We start from the raw sequence: 17,062 nt of genomic DNA on the forward strand, positions 1-17,062 counted from the left end.
GCTTTTCTCTCTGCCTCTGTCTCTGCCTCTCTCTGTGTCTCTCATGAGTAAATAAAATCTTTCTAAAAAGTATATGGGATTACCTGTATCCTCACACTCTCACTAATGAACAAAAATCCCATATTCTATCTTTATTAATTTGAAAAAATCATAAGTGGTAAGTCAATTTGTTTTCATATTTCTAGCCAGATACTAATTTCTATAATCTAGATAAGACATGTGCTCTGTAAATATTTTCTCCCCGTCTATGGCTTGTCTTTTCCTTCCCTTGACCGAGCTCTTTCTTTGAAGAGCAGCAGTTCTTAATTTTCACAAAGTCCACTTGAGCACCTTTTTCTTCAATGGATAATAGTTTTGTTGTCATATCTAAGAAACTTGCCTAACTTAAGGTGACAAAGGCTTTTTTATTTTGTAGGACTTTAACAGTTTTCCGTTTTTACATTTAGGTCTGGGATCCATTTGAGTCACTTTTTACATATGGTGTGTATAAGAATTATATATGTACCATAGATCATAGTTTGTTTTCTTTGCACTTTTGTCAAAAATCAGTTGACAAGGTGTTAGTCTGTTTCTAAACTGTTCCATTAGTTTCTGGGTCTGTGCTTTCACCCATTCTACGTTGCTTTGGTCGCTGTAGCTTTCCATAAGCACAAAGTAAATCAACTTTGTTCTTTTACAAAAACGTTTTGCCATATTGGTTCCTTTGCCTTTCCATTGGACATTTTAGAATTGGCCTCTTGACAGGAACCAAAACAAGCACCTTCGTGGATTTTGATGATAATTGCATCGAATGCATAGACCAGTTGAGGGAGAGTGGACGTCTTAATATTTGTCTTCCACTCCATGAACGCAGCGCAGTGCTCTGTTTTATGTAGGTCGTGGATTTCTTTTATCAGTGTTTTTAGTTGTTAGCATACGGATCTTGCATGCACACTGTGAACTAGTTCATTCTTAGAAAGTTTTCTATTTTTAATTGTTCATTGTATCTAGAAATACAATTGATTTTTGTATATTGACCTTGTATCCTGACACCTTGCCAGATCCACTTATGTAGATTTTTAGAAGTTTTCTATTTAATCATGTTGTCTGCAGCTTATTTATAATAAATGTTTCCTTTCTTTACAATCTTTCCAATTTTCCTTTCAAATGCCATTTATTTATTTTCTTTGTCCTACTGCACTGGTTAGACCCTCCAGCTATTGATGAAAGCCGTGGTGAGGCCAGACACATCCTTGTCTTGTCACCAATCCTAGGAGGCGAGCATTCAGTCTTCTACCGTTAAGTAGGTTAATTGTAGGATTTTTGTAAATGGCCTTTTTAAGGCTGAGGAAATTCCCTTTTATTCCTGGTTTTCTGAGACTTGTTAATCATGAATGGATGTTGGGTTCTGTTGGATGTTTATTCTGCATCAATCAAAACGATCTTGTCTTCTTTTATTTTTCCCTTCATAATATTGGTGTATGAATCACATCCATTTTTTTTTTTTGTGGGACTAGCCTTGAATTTCCAGAGTATTGTTAGATTCCTTTGCTAGTATTTTATTATTTTTGTTCATAAGGGATATTGATATGTGGTTTCCTTACCTTTTAATGTCATTGTCCGGTCAGTGTAATGTTGCTCTTATAAAATGAGTTTCCCTCCTCTTGTATATTTATGGAAGAATATGGGTAGAATTAATATAATTTCCTAAATGTTGGACAGTATTCACCAACGATGCCATTTGGGCCTCTTTATTGGAAGATTTTTATCTGAATTCAATTCTTTAAGTAGAATTATGCAGATTATCTATTTCTTGAGTTTTAGCAGTTTGACTGTCAAGGAAATTGTCCATTTCATCCAAGTTAGCAAACTTATGAGCAGAGTTATTCATAACATTCTGTTTTGTCTTACTCTGCTCAGGCTGCTATAACAAAGTACCATAGGCGGTTCTTTCTTATTTTCTTTTCCTCCCCCTCCCCTTTCTCTTCCTCCCTCTTTTCCCCTCTCCCCCTCCCCTTCTCCTCCTCTTTCTTGTTCTTCTTCTGTATTCCAACCAAAGAGTCTATTTCATTTAGGGTTAGAAAGTTCTTCCCTTCATTTATGGTTAGAAAATGAGAAAAAGTTCTTTAATATTCATTTTTTAACACTTACTGCTTTTTATTATGAATCATTTTATTTCTTCATTGAATTTTCACTTCTATTAATGATGACATGAGAGCTATTAATTTCACTATATTTTAAATTTTAGCCATTAACTAGAGCACTTAGCAATTCTACTTTGTATGTCAGTTGATTCTTTGGTGTTTTGTGTAATTATACTGCCTTCACATAATTTCACTTATTTTCCAATATTGAATCTCTTATTTTAAAATCTCTTATTTTTCTGCTTTAATTGCAGTAACTTCCAAAATAATGCTAAATAAAAGACAGATACAAAGTTGTTTGTCTTATTCACGAGGGCACGGGAATGCCTTTGGTTCTGTTGTTAAGTATAATGTGGGCCATTGATTGAGGTACACTTCATCCTGTTAAGAAGAAAAATCTCCCTGGTCCTATTTTTACCGAGATTTTTTTTTTTTTAATCAAATGTAATATCAAATGCTGTGGCTGTCTAATCAGTTTGTTTTAATTTCCTTTGAAACTACTAAATTGATGAATAATATTTTTGGAATTTTACTTCTTCATACTAGATAACATTGATCTTTAGTTTTTGTGTGTACTTGTTTTTGTCAGGGTTGGGCGAGCTTCATAAAATTAAATGACATGGTCTCATCTCAGTGCATTAGCATGGTTTTGCTGCTTTGACTCAAGCGTACCCTTTGTAATTCCAGCGGAGTGGGAGTGAGGGGCAAAAGGTAAGGTGATATTTATTTTTGTGGTGGTTACTCTCTTCTCCAAAGGGTCCTTCTTATTTTAATTCTGAACTCCATCAAGGTTATAATACTTAAAATTATTACAGGTAAAGAATTCACTCCAAATTACCAAATAATATGTCCTAGTAGCATGATCCTGACCTATACATCAATAAAAAGTATTTTATTCCTTCAAGGGACCTCAAACCTTATTCAGCCAACCTCCTCAGTTGAAAAATGGCAAAACATACAATTGTTGTGTCAAGAGTCACGTAGCTATGAGTCACTCTACAAAGAGAATTGTAACATATGTCTCTCGTGGGAATTGAAATTTATTATTTCTTTATTAGTCTCTGAATCACCCAGCAGAGTCAGCAGAATGAAGCACCATCATTTGAACTTTTACTAGTGACATTTTTGCTTCTTCCCAATTATCTTTGAAAAAGTTAATCTATTGGCCCAAATCTAGATCAAACTCTTGTTGCCCAGCAGTTTATTCAGTAATGCCTGAGAGGATCCACTGATCAGATTAGATATTCTCTTAAATAGCAACGAAGAAGTAGTTAGGATGTAATGGACTGCCACACTAGGAGCCCTGCCAGTCTAAGAAAATATTATTATAAAGTTCTTTCTCTTCTCCTCTTACCCTTTCTTCACTCCACTGGCGGCAAGTGCCGACCTGTCTTGCCAACAAGCTTATTCCACTACACCAAGTTACTTCCCTTTTTCTTCTGTGACCATTTAAGTTTGTGCCTCTGCTGCTTTGGAATTAGGACAAAATGTTTGTAATTACGATATTAAGGTGTACGATATTAAGGAGTCAACACTCAATATAATAATAAAATATTTTGCAGAGTGTAACATGGTTTACGTAGTCCTCGTATAAACTCTCATTTGATCCCAACTTCATTTCTGAGATGGTGAAAGTGTTACTCTCCCCATTTGACCCTTGAAATCAGGACTCAGAGGATGTGACTTGCGCAAAGTCTAACCACTTGGTAGACTTGGGTTCAAACCCAGTTTTTCTTATTCTCATTCCCATGTGTCCTTTTGTACAATATTAAACACACTCCTGGGCACCTGTGGTGGCTCAGTGGTTGAGCGTCTGCCTTTGGCTCAGGTCGTGATCTGGGGTCCTGGGATCGAGTCTCACATCAGGCTTCCCCCGGGGAGCCTGCTTCTCCCTCTGCCCATGTCTCTGCCTCTCTTTCTGTGTCTCTCATGAATAAATAAATAAAATCTTTATAAAAAAATAAAATAAACACACTCCCTCTTTGATATTAAAGTATTTTTATTTTTAATTTCATTTCCATTTTATAATGATAGTTTTTCATTGTACTAAAGATTTTACATAAATTAACTGACATAATTTTCATAAATGTGACTTGCCTAGAGCCACACAGCTAGTAAATAGTAAAGCCAAGGATTAAACCTACTTGGGCCATCTCCAAAGCCCACAGGCTTTTTTTTTTTTTTTTTTTAAAGATTTATTTATTTTAGCGAGAGCATGAGTAGGAGAGGCAGAGTCTCAGGCTCCACGCGGGGCTCAATCCCATGACCCTAGCCAAACCAAGAGTCCAATGCTCAATGACTCTATCCAGGCGCCCCTCCAGAGCCCATAGTCTTAACCATAACTTTAGATTCCTGGAATAAAAATAAAGTTCATCCATAATGCCACCTCTCAGAGGTCATTTGTTTTGTTTTCATATGTACAAAAACGGATTGTATTCACACTGTTTTATAAGCTATTCTCACATTATGGCCTACATTTTCCCACCACTGAGAAACACTTCCATTTTTAATGACTGCATTACAAAGATATACCATGGTGTATTAAACTGACTTCCTGTTGGCCACATCTAGATTTTTTTGCTAAGATTTTTTCCTGTTCCAGGTAATTCTGCAACGTCTATCCATGCACAGACATCTAGTACTCTGATCATTTCGTTGGACCGATTTCCTGAAAATGAAAGTTCTAGATCAACAAGCTACATTTTAAATCTGGATACAGTGTTATAACTATCTACCAGAAAGGTTCTAGATGAAGCTTTGTTAGAAAGTAAAAAACAAACAAACAAACAAAAAAAAAACAAAACAAAACAAAAAAAGAAAGTAAAACAAACTTTAAAAAAAAGGAAGTAAAACAAGCTTAAGGTCCTAATTTAAATACAATGTGACAGGTGCCAAAGCAGTGGATAAAAATGTCCATTTCGTTACTGATTTATATTAAGTTTGGCCCTTATTTTTCCATGGCTAATAATATGGCAAGGTTCTAGAACTGGATGAAATTTCAGGTATCAAGGTAAAACATTTTCTGCACAATATAACTATGGCTTTTAACTTTCTCTTGATGGGAAATTTGAAAGAGATAATTCCTTGGATTAATGCACAGGCAGCCACCTTTTTTCTTTTTTTAAAGCATATGAAAGGAAACAAATTCTTTCCTATGAGAGAAGTGTTAAATAGTTGAACCTCATAGAGTGAAATTTGCATAAGCCCCTAAATAAAAAGTAGGAACTCTGATAATGAGAGATTCTGAAGGAAGTGTACATGAAGGTGCAGATAGTGTAGGATAACTCAGCATGGGGCCAGGTGGGATCTCTGTAAATCTGGATAAAGAAGAATCCGGACCACCCAGAGCCTTTTTCTGGACAGTGCCTTGGAGGCTGAGAAACTAGACTACAATTATAATACAGTAGTCACTTTTTATCACATTTGTGTTAAAATACAAAGGAATCATAGCAGCTGTGAGTCTGTGCTTTGGAGTCAAATGGTTCTGGATTCAAGTCCTCCTCTACCACTGCCATCTTGTGTATGGTACTTTGCAAGTGTGTCAGTTTTCTCATCTGTAAAATAGTAGTAACACCTAACTCATGAGATTGTTGAGAGAATTAAATAGGACATTAATTCTATGAAGTACTTATAGAGTCTAGTGTATATTAAGTGCACAATAACGTTAGCTGCTATTGTACATGGTTGACCCCCACCCTACCTGATTTATTACCTAACTGGTTTTTATAAAGGCAGTGGGGAAATAACATGTAATGTGGTATATACAAATTCTCTAGTATCCAGATCCTGTTTAACATGTAAAATACAAATTTCCCCTCCTGATAACACACTTTCCAGACTTAAATTCAAGCCTTCCTCCAAAGCGGAGCCAGCCAGACCACATGTTTTGCCCCTCACTAGGATCTCAGTTACACGTGGCTTGTGTCATTGTAATAAACCTCCCTCCCTGGGAGGGAGACCTTTACCAGGTCAGTGGGGAGGAACTCAGGCTTTACTTCATAATTTGGTTTGCCTTAACTGAAAACCGGCTTCTCTACACCAAGGAAACCCTGCTGTAGCTCACAGATCCCTAACCAACATAGGTCATTATCTCCCACTCCTTTCTCATTCCCCACAACTCTGCCCCCAGGCCCTCTGTTCCATCCCTAGGCATGCCAGGGTTCTGTTAGCATAAGGTTGCCTCTATAGGTCTTAGTTCAAACATCTACTCTTTAGATAGCTCTCTCCAGACTGATGCTCAGTTGGCATCCCTTCAGGGAGCCTCGATCACCAACCAGCAGGCCTCCAATTTCTTTCATGGCACTGGTTACTATCCAAAACTGTGTCAGTCATTCACTTTGATAATTATCTGTCTCCCTAGTGAGACAGGCAACTACAAAAGAGAGGTCTTGTTTGACTCCTTAACTGTAGTAACCTGGACCCTAAAACATGTATGGCATTTAATAGACACTCAAAGAATATTTATTGAATGACTGAATGAATACATCCTGCCCTCCATGGGGGGAGGATGCTACCTTACCCATGCTACCCCATGGATGTAACTTTCAGATTCCTCATTGGTTAAGTGATGCTAGTAATGAGGATCAAGTGAGATAAACATATGCAAGTGCTTAGGATAGGCCATGGCACTAAACAGTCACTATTATGATGTCGAAATACTTTCAGATTGCTGGGAGAATGGTCCTTGTAGGTTAAGACTGAGGTTTCTGTTTGCTTGTGCAACTTGGGCCTTCCTTACTTAGCTCCTAGAGGACTTGCCCTATGTGGGTCCCTATGTCTTAGAACCAAAAACAGAAAGTTGATTCCTTTTCTTGTTTGTAGTCCCTTTAACTTCCTTTTTTGATTCATCTCTTTTTAAGGAGATAATTCTCCACTGTTAGGTGCTCAAGTGATCAGATTGAGCCCAGACAGCTAATCCAGGATACTATCCCTTTTTTTGAGCCTATAACCTTCATTGCATTCACAAAGTCCCTTTTGCCATATAATATAACACAGGCACAGGTTCTAGTGATTAGGACCTGTACATTTTGGTGTGTGTGGGGGGAGGGAGAGGGTTATTCTGCCTACAGTATAAAATATTCAGAGGAAAAGAAGTATAATATTTAGGGGAAAAAAGCAAAAAGATCAAAAAAAATGATAGATACTAAAGACAGGCAAAGACAGGCATATGATAAAACTATCATATACCTGATTTGTGTATCTGGAGAAAAATAATGTAATGGAATAAATGCATTCTATGATTCAAGCAAATTTTCTAGAAATGAGACCCAAGTCTTTAAAAAAAGAGATGTACAGATGTCTGGGAAAACCTGATACAGACCAATCCATTTCCAGACATATGGATAAAACTAATGGATGTCAAAAATGAAGAAAAAAATTCATGAGTATCCAGTAAAAAATATTAAAGTAAATTATAAAGCAAAGGGGGGAATCAAGCTGACCTCAAATTTCCTCAAAACAATATTGAGTTCTAGAAGACAGTGGAGTAGTGCTGACAAAATCTTTATTTTTTATTTTTTCTGACAAAATCTTTAAATAAATGAAGTATAATCCAATTTTTTCATATCTTCCTATTACACTTAGTGTTCAGTTAGGAAAAAGAAAGTATTGTGGATGTTTTGAAGAAATATAATAGATTGTAGAGAAAATTTAACACAAGATATTAATTATACAAAAAGAGTTCTATCTAGACTAGTTACTTCAAGAAGCCACTACCAGCCCTGAAGCTAAAGAATCAGAATAGGCAATGGTTTTACCCAGAGCCCACAGTTATTTCTGTAATGGTGGGGCAGCTCTTGGAACTGCCAACACTACATTACACCCAGGAATGCATATTCCTCCTGATGCTGCAGAAGCCCATGAGTCCAAAGTGCCCGCTGTTCCCAGGCTAAGAGCCCACAGATGCTATGCTGGCAAGACTGCATCTGTGTGGCTGTTACTCTGGGAAGCATAATATCTGGGTAGGAAGCAGTGGTCAAGATTTACCTGCCTTTGCTACTGATACCACTGCCAGACACACGTACTAAAAGCAAAATAAAGAAATGCTTCTGCTGAATAAAAAATGTTGGAAAGAATGTGGAGAAAAAGAAACCCTAATGCACTGCTAGTGGGAATGCAAATTGGTGCAGCTACTCTGGAAAACAGTATGAAGTTTCCTCAAAAAATTAAAAATAGATTTACCATATGATCCAGTAATTCCACTACTGGGTATTTACCCAAAAACAATGTAAACACTAATTCTAAAAGATGTTTATTGCACCATTATTTACAATAGCCAAGATATAGAAGCAACCAAAGTATCTATCAATAGATGAAAAAGATGTCTCTCTCTCTCTCTCTCTCTCTCTCACACACACACATACACACACACACACACACACACACACACACACAATGGAATATTACTCAGCCACAAAAAAGAATGAAATCTTGCCATTTGCACCAACATGGATAGACCTAGAGAGTATAATGCTAAGTGAAAGTCAGTCAGAGAAAGACAATACCATATAATTTCACTCTTACGTGGAATTTAAGAAACAAAACAAGTGCGCAGCCCGGGTGGCTCAGCAGTTTAGTGCCGCCTTCAGCCCAGGGCATGATCCTGGAGTCCCAGGATCGAGTCCCGCGTCGGGCTTCCTGTATGGAGCCTGATTCTCCCTCTGCCTGTGTCTCTGCCTCTCTCTCTCTCCCTCTCTCTCTCTGTGTCTCTCATGAATAAATAAATAAAATCTTTAAAAACAAAACAAGTGAAAAAAACATAAAAAAGACTCTCAAACATAGTGAACGAACTGGTAGTTGCCAGAGTTGCCAGTTGCCAGAACTGGCAGGTGGAGGGATGGGTGAAATAAGTGAAGGGGACTAAGAGTACACTTATTACACTGAACACTGAGTAATGTATAGAATTGCTGAATAATTATATTGTACACCCGAAACTAATATAACAGTACATGTTAGTTGTACATGAATAATCCAAAAAAATATTCCACCATTCTCCCACCTTCCAATTTCCTACCAAAATGCCCCATAGGCAGAACCTAAGTGGAAGCCAGATTGCAAAGAGATGTGGAAATGTAATGTGCAGGTTTCTGTTCCCAATGCTCAGAAGAGAACATGGAAGCCTGTGAATAAAGCTGAGAGACAAGAGACCAATAATTGGCACACTAGACAAATTGTATTACCATCTAAAGGAAACAGCCATTTCCAGGCAAGATAGGGTAAAGGAAACTAGATTTACCCTTCTGCAAAACAGTTTAAAAAACAACACAGACAAAACACATAAACAATGGTTTTAAAGACACCAGATGTTAGGCAATGAAGGACAGTGATCTCCAAAAGAGAGAAGTCAAAGAAGGTGAGGCCTATGAGTGCTGCACCTTACTGCCTTGTGAGAGTTTCCAGGCTGTGGCAAAAGGACAGGGAACTAAAATGGAACCTGGAAAACTCTCTGAGGCAAGGTGGTGCTTCTGAGACCAAAGTGGCTACATTCACAGGATAAAGTACCATAGTGATGACAGCCGCACAAAGAGAAAACCCTAGAGATCTAAAGAAGGATCGACTTTAGTGTTCATCAGAGTACTAACCAGCTCTCGGTCAGTAAGGAAATTAATAGAGGCCTGTGAAAGAGTCACCAAAGGATTAGAGGGACAGGATGACAGAGGTCTGGGAATACTGTCAACTCCTATCAATTAGGCTCATTGTTCATATAGTTTTGAGTAGAGGACCCAGAAAGGTCTCACTTCAACAAAAGAGAATAGGTAATCCTAGACTAAGCACTGCTCTGAATCCACCTAAAAAATCATCAAAACTAAACCACCCCAAGTCAAACCATTCTCAAGTAACTTAATGGTATCACAGGATGAAGCTCAAGAAGATTTATAGGAATGCAAAAATATCCAGGACTCACTATGGCAAAAGTCATAATGTCTGAAAGACAATCAAAGAAGACCAGGAATTCAAAGAAGTTGTAAAAACACACCCACAGTGAGGAGAATAATCAACCAACTGATAACAACCAAGAACAGCCACAGAAAATAGAAGAAAAGTGAAATAAGATAATTTTTAAGTCTTTTTTTAAAGATTTATTTATTTTAGTAATTTCTACACCCAATGTGGGGCTCGAACTCATGACCCTGAGATCAAGAGTCATGAGATCAAGAGTCAGTCATATTCTTTTGCCTGAGCCAGCCAGGCACCAGTAAATCTGTATTTTATATGTTAAAAAGATAAGAGAAATGAAGGTATAAAACAGACTAAATCATACTTTTAGGGGTTAGAAACTATAAGGTCTAACATGAAAAATATGCCAGATGAGATTAATGGTAAATTAAATATTATGGAAGAAAAGATTAGTGAACTTGAAGCAATACCAATAAAAAACTATTCTAAATGAAACATAAAGGAGAAAAATAATGAAAAGAGCACCATTTCTTAATGTTAAAAAACAGTAAGCAACCTAATATATGGATAAATAGCATTCACAAGGAGACGAGAGAGAGCAGGAGACTAAAAAAATATTTTTTAAAGAAATCATAGTTGAAATTTTTCCAAATTTGATAAAAATTATAAACAGAGATCCAAAATAGTTAATAAATCCCAAGCATATGAAACATAAGGGAAACTAAATTAAGGTACCATATAATCAAATGACTGAAAATCAATAAAAAGGAGAAAATATAGGCAGTGAAAGAAAACCAGTGTTATACAGGAGAACAAAGAAAAGGATGCTATCAGATTTCTCATTGGAAATAATGCTAAAAAAGAAGCCACCAAAGCATTTTTAAAGTACTGAAAGAGGGGATCCCTGGGTGGCTCAGCAGTTTAGTGCCTGCCTTCAGCCTGGGCGTGATCCTAGAGACCTGGGATCGAGTCCCACATTAGGCTCCCTGCATGGAGCCTGCTTCTCCTTCTGCCTGTGTCTCTGACACACTCTCTCTCTCTCTCTCTCTCTCTGCCTCTCATGAATAAATAAATACAATCTTTAAAAAAAATACTGAAAGAGGAGCACCTCAGTGACTCAGTCAGTTAGAGGTGGGACTCTTGATTTGGGCTCAAGTCATGATCTCAGGATTTTGAGATCAAGCCTCATGTAAGGCTCTGTGCTAGGAGTAGTGTCTGCTTAAGATTATTTCTCTCCCTCTCCCTCTGCCTTTGTGTATGCACAAGCACTCGGGTGGGTGTACTCGTGCACTCTCACTCTCTCTCTTGCTCTCTCTCTCTCTCGCTCTCTCCCTCTCTCAAATAAACAAAATACTAAGAGAAAAAAAGACCTTGTAAACCTTAAATTCTATACCAAGCAAAATATCTTTCAGAAACATTGGAAAACCAAGTAAAAATTGTCAGAATCAAAATTTTCAGGACTCTGGTTAATAACAAAAAGGATGCTGAATTATGAAAAAGGCAACTGAAAAAATGGTATTAATGTTTTGTGGCATTTCTATTTATCCTGGCCCCATGCATCCCTGGCTCAGGGGTAGATAGTCTGGATGATGGCAGCTTGCATTATCACCGTGAGACCCTGGTCCTTGGTTTCAGAGAGAAGAGCACGTTGTATTTTCAAAGAAATATGTTTGTCTGTTCTAACCTGTGTGGGGGCTACCTGAAAGTGCTTGCTTTTGTTTGCCCTAACTTGGAAGTCACTCGGGGCAGAAAAGTGGTTTTACAGTCAGAATTCCTTGTAATCCTTGCAAGGCAAATGAACTACTGCTGTTTCCTTGGCAAAAGATTACAGCCGAGGCATGTGATATGCCCAGTGATGTGCCCAAAGCTTGGCAGGAAAAGCTGGGAAGAGTTTTTGTTTTTGTTTTTTATTTTTGTAAATTAGGACATTCAAAAGTGACTACATTTATTGAGAAACCAAGAAAGCCATGCATATGCCCAAAGTAGGATGTGTGTAGAAAAGACTTAGAAAGACACTAAACTTTCACCCCTGGCTGATCTCTGGCCGCAGCACGAGGAAGAAATAGAGGCTCAGCATCGTAAATGACCTGTCAAAGCACTGAAGGAGTGCTCCAACACAGTCTGAAAGTATTTTTCCCATTTCTTTTTTTTTCTTGTCTTTTCCTTTAGTTCCAGACACTCAAAGAAATCTCTGTCAAAACACCAACTGATCACAAGCTAAAAGGAACAGAGGCTTCAGAAATTTCACATGACAAAGAATATGGACTTTACAGAAATAGTTTTTAAAGGCCACTGAAAAACTAAATAGCTATAGTCCATAGCTAGCAACAAAATAAACCCTAAAATGAGAGAAAATCTGATTTCCAGAGTTGCCATATTTATATTCAAATGCTCAGTTTTCAACAAAAATTAGGAAGCATATAAAGTAACAAATATAGCCCATTCACAGAAGAAATTTTTTAAAAACTGCGTCAGAGACATTGAACTTACTAGATGAAGACTTTAAATAAATTGTTTAAAATATGCTTGAAAAGCTAAAGGAAACCACAGATGAAGAGCTAAAGGGAACAAGAAGAATAATATCTCAATGAATAGGGAACATCATAAAGAAACACAAATTAGGGGTGCCTGGGTGGCTCAGTGGGTTAAGAATTTGCCTTCGGCTCAGGTCATGATCTCAGGGTCCTGGGACAGAGCCCTGCATCAGGCTCCTCCAGTGGGGAGTCTGCTTTTCCTTCTCCCTCTACCATTCCCTGTGCTTGTGCTGTCTGGCTCTCTCTATCTCTCTGTCAAATAAATAAATAAAACCTTAAAAAAAAAAAAAAGAAACACAAAATATAAAAAGGAACCAAACAAAAGTACTGAAACTATAGAGTACAATAATTGAAATGAAAAAATAAATTGATAATATGTGAAATATACAGTCTAGAAGCATAGGCTCACTAAAAGACAGACCTAATCATAGGAGTATAGAACATTTCCCCGTGCCTACATCTTAGCAGTACATTTCTGAAGGCTTATTTACAGAAGATACTTTTATTGAGTTCATCATACTCAGTTACAAAATTTAAAAAAAATTAAAGGCATACTAAAAGGCAAAAAACAGTTTGAAGAGTAATGTAAACATCAGAACCGGACTCAAATATGGCAAGGATGTTGGAATTTTCAGGCTGGGAATTTAAAACAACTATGATTAATATGCTAAAGGCCCTAATATATAGGAAACATACAAGCAATATAAGCAGAGAGATGGAAATTCTAGTAAAGAACCAAAAAGAAATGCTAGAGACTAAAAACATTATAACTGAAATGAAGAATGCCTTTGTCGGCTTTATTAATAGACTACACGTACCTGAGGGAAAAAAATCTCTGAACTTGAGAATATCTTGATAGAAACCTCCAAAACTGCAAAACCAACAGATAAAAGACTGAAAAAAGTGTAACACAGTATCCAAGAACTGGGGAACAACTACAAAATGTGTAACACATACAGCTTAAAACAGAAGATTGTAACAGAAGGAGAAGAAAAAGAAAAAGGAACATTTGAAACAAGGACTGGGAGTTTCCTCAAATTAATGCTGAACACCAAACTACTGATACAGGAAGCTCACAAACACACTAAGTATGATAAATACCAAAAAAAAACTATACCTAGGAACATTATTTTAAAAAACAAAACACAACAGAAAACAAGAGATAAAGAGAAAATCCTGAAGGAAGCTAGAGGGGAAAAAACACCTTACTTATAAACGAACAAAGATACATCTAAACATAAGACTTCTCAGAAACCATGCAAAAGAGTGGTGTGAAATATTTAAAAGGCTCAGAGAAAAAACTCACCAACCTAGAATTCTGTATCCTGTGAAATTATCCTTCAAAAGTGAAAAGGAAATTAAGACTTTCTCAAACAAAAATTGATAGATTTTTTTTCCCAGTAGACTTACCTTGCAAAAAACCTTCCTTTAGAGAGAAGGAAAATGATATAAGTCAAAAACTCAGGTCTACTAAAAGAAAGGAGGAGCACTGGATAAATTGAAGGTAAAATAAAAGTTATTGTCCTTATGTTTAATTGATCTAACAGATTACGTTTGTTCAAAATAATAAGAACAACAATGTATATATATGCTTATGTATAAATAAAATAAGTGATAACAATGATATTAGGGAAGAAATGGAGGAAATAGCATTATTTGTTTTTTCTTTAAGATTTTATTTATTTATTCATGAGAGATGCAGAGAGAGGCAGAGACACAGGCAGAGGGAGAAGCGGGCTCCATGCAGGAAGCCCGATGTGGGACTCGATCTTGGGACTCCAAGATCACGCCCTGAGCCAAAGGCAGACGCCTAACCACTGAACCACCCAGGCATCCCCATTATTTGTTTTTTAAAAGGTACTCACACTACCTGGGAAACAGCACAGTGTTATTTGAAAGTAGGCTTGAATTAGTTATAAATGTATTGCAAATTCTAGGGCAATCACTGAATAAAGGGGGAAAGTATAAATTATATGCTAAAAGGAGAGAAAATGAAATTATATAAAATGCTTAATTAAAATGACAAAAGGCAGAAAAAGATTGGAAGACAAAAAATAAGAACAAAGGCAACAAATGGAAAAAGACAACAGATATGGTAAATATTAATCCAACTGTATCAATAATCACTTTGAATATAAATGGTCTAACTGTGCCATGTGTTGGAATGGATCAAAAAACAAGACCCGGGGCACCTGGGTGACTCAGTTGGTTAAGCATATGGCTCTTGAATTTGGCTGATGTCATGATCTCAAGGTCCTGAGATAGAACCCTGAGTTATGCTCCATGCTTAGTGAGGAGTGCAATGCTTAAGATTCTCTCCCTATGCTTCTCCCCTCACTCAAGCTTTCTCTTGCTCTCTTTATCATGCACACATGTACACTCATGCTCTCAAATAAATAAATAAAATCTTTTTTAAAAAGGATCGAACTATATATTAATTTATTTTAAATATAAAAACAAATATAAATTAAAAGTAAAGGGATGGAGAAAGAGATAACATGCCAACTCTAAACCGAACAAAGCAGGAAAAGCAATATTAATTTCAAACAAAGAACACTTCATAAAAAGGAAAGTTTTTAGGGATAAAGAGGGGCATTATTGTAGTGTTAAAGGGATCAATTTTCCAAGAAGACATAACATGACTAAACATGTATGCACCAAACAACAGAGCATCAAACAACATCAGGCAAAGACATAACTGCAAGGAAAAATAGATGTATCCATTATTATAGTTGGAGACTTTAATACACCTGTGTCAGAAATGAACAGATCTAGCTGGCAGAAAACCACTGAATACATACTAGAAATCAACAACACCATTGATCAACTGGATATAATGCATATCTATAGATTACTTCATCCAACAAGAAACTACACATTCTTCTCAAGTTCCTATGGAACATTCACCAAGATAGACCACATTCTAAGCCATAAAACATACCTTAACAAATTTCAAAGAATAGAAATCATATAATGACTTCTTCTGGACCATAGTAGAATTAAACTAGAATTTAATAACAGAAAAGAGGGACACCTGGGTGGCTCAGCGGTTGAGCATCTGCCTTTGGCTCAGGTCATGATCCAGAGTCCCAGGATCAAGTCCCACATCAGGTTCCCCGTGTGGAGCCTGCTTCTCCCTCTGCCTGTGTCTCTGCCTCTCTCTCTGTGTCTCTCATGAATGAATAAATAAAAATCTTTAAAAAAAATAACAGAAAAGATAGCTAGAAAATATCCAAATACTCAAAGAATAAACAACACATTTCTAAGTGACACATGGGTCAAAGAAGAAATCTCAAGAGAAATTTAAAAATATTTGACCTAAATGAAAATGAAAACACAAGTTCTCAAAATCTGTGGGATATAGTGAAAGGACTGCTTAGAGGGATATTTACAGTATTGAATGTACATACTAGAAAAGAAGAAAGATTAAAAATAATCTAAGCTTCTACCCTAGGAAACTAGAAATAGAAGAGCAAATTAAACCCAGACTATACCAAATAGAATAAATAATAAAAATATGAAATCGAAACAGGAAATTAATGGAGAAAATCAATGAAACAAATAGCTGGTTCTTTGAAGAAATCAATAAAATCAATAAGCCTCTAGCCAGGATAACTAAGAAAAAAAGGTGAGGACACAAATTATTAATATCAGAAATGAAAGAGAGAATAATACAGACCCCATGGAGATTAAAAGAATGATAAAAGAATACTATGAACAACTCTCTGCCCACATTTGATAACGTAGACAAAATGGATGAATTTCTTGAAAGACACAACCTGCCAAAATTCACACAAGAAGAGATAAGCAACTAAAAAAAAGAGAGAGAGAGAGATAAGCAATATTTATTTAAAAAATCAAATCTAAAATTAATAGGCAGAAGAAGAAAAGGTGAGAACGACCCCCGGACCGGCCAAAGCCCGCCTGCCGCTGCATCTCCGTGTCCAGTGCTTATGTCCCACCCCTGCGGCCACCATGCCTAAGAGATGCCTAAGGCTAAAAGGGATGCTAAAGGAGATAAAGCCAAGGTGAAGGATGAGCCACAGAGAAGATCTGCAAGGTTATTTGCTAAACCTGCTCCTCCAAAGACAGAGCCCAAGCCTAAAAAGCCTCTGCAAAGAAGGGAGAGAAGGTACCCAAAGGGAGAAAGGGGAAAGCTGATGCTGGCAAAGATGGAAATAACCCTGCAGAAAATGGAGATGCCAAAACAGACCAGGCACAGAAAGCTGAAGGTGCTGGAGATGCCAAATGAAGTGTGTGCATTTTTGATAACTGTACCTCTGGTGATTGTACAGTTTGAAATACTACTTTTTATCAAGTTTTATAAAAATGCAGAATTTTGTTTTACTTTTTTTTTAAGCTATGTTGTTAGCACACGGAACACTTCCTTGTTGTTTTGGGGGAAGGGCATATGTCACTAATAGAATATCTCCGAAGCTAAATTAATAGCAAGGGGAAAAACACCTTTCCCTTCTAGTTTTGAGAAACTTCCTCTTGGCTCCCAGGAGG

The 17,062-nt window shown here is 36.9% G+C and overlaps 1 pseudogene; it reads left to right on the plus strand.

Moving 5' to 3' along the window:
- The first annotated feature begins 16,539 nt into the window (after positions 1–16,539).
- Positions 16,540–16,814, plus strand: LOC112926719 (non-histone chromosomal protein HMG-17 pseudogene; annotated as a pseudogene).
- The last annotated feature ends 248 nt before the right edge of the window (positions 16,815–17,062 follow it).

Source organism: Vulpes vulpes, chromosome 9 (genome assembly GCF_048418805.1).
Source record: "Vulpes vulpes isolate BD-2025 chromosome 9, VulVul3, whole genome shotgun sequence".
NCBI classification, from domain to species: domain Eukaryota; kingdom Metazoa; phylum Chordata; class Mammalia; order Carnivora; family Canidae; genus Vulpes; species Vulpes vulpes.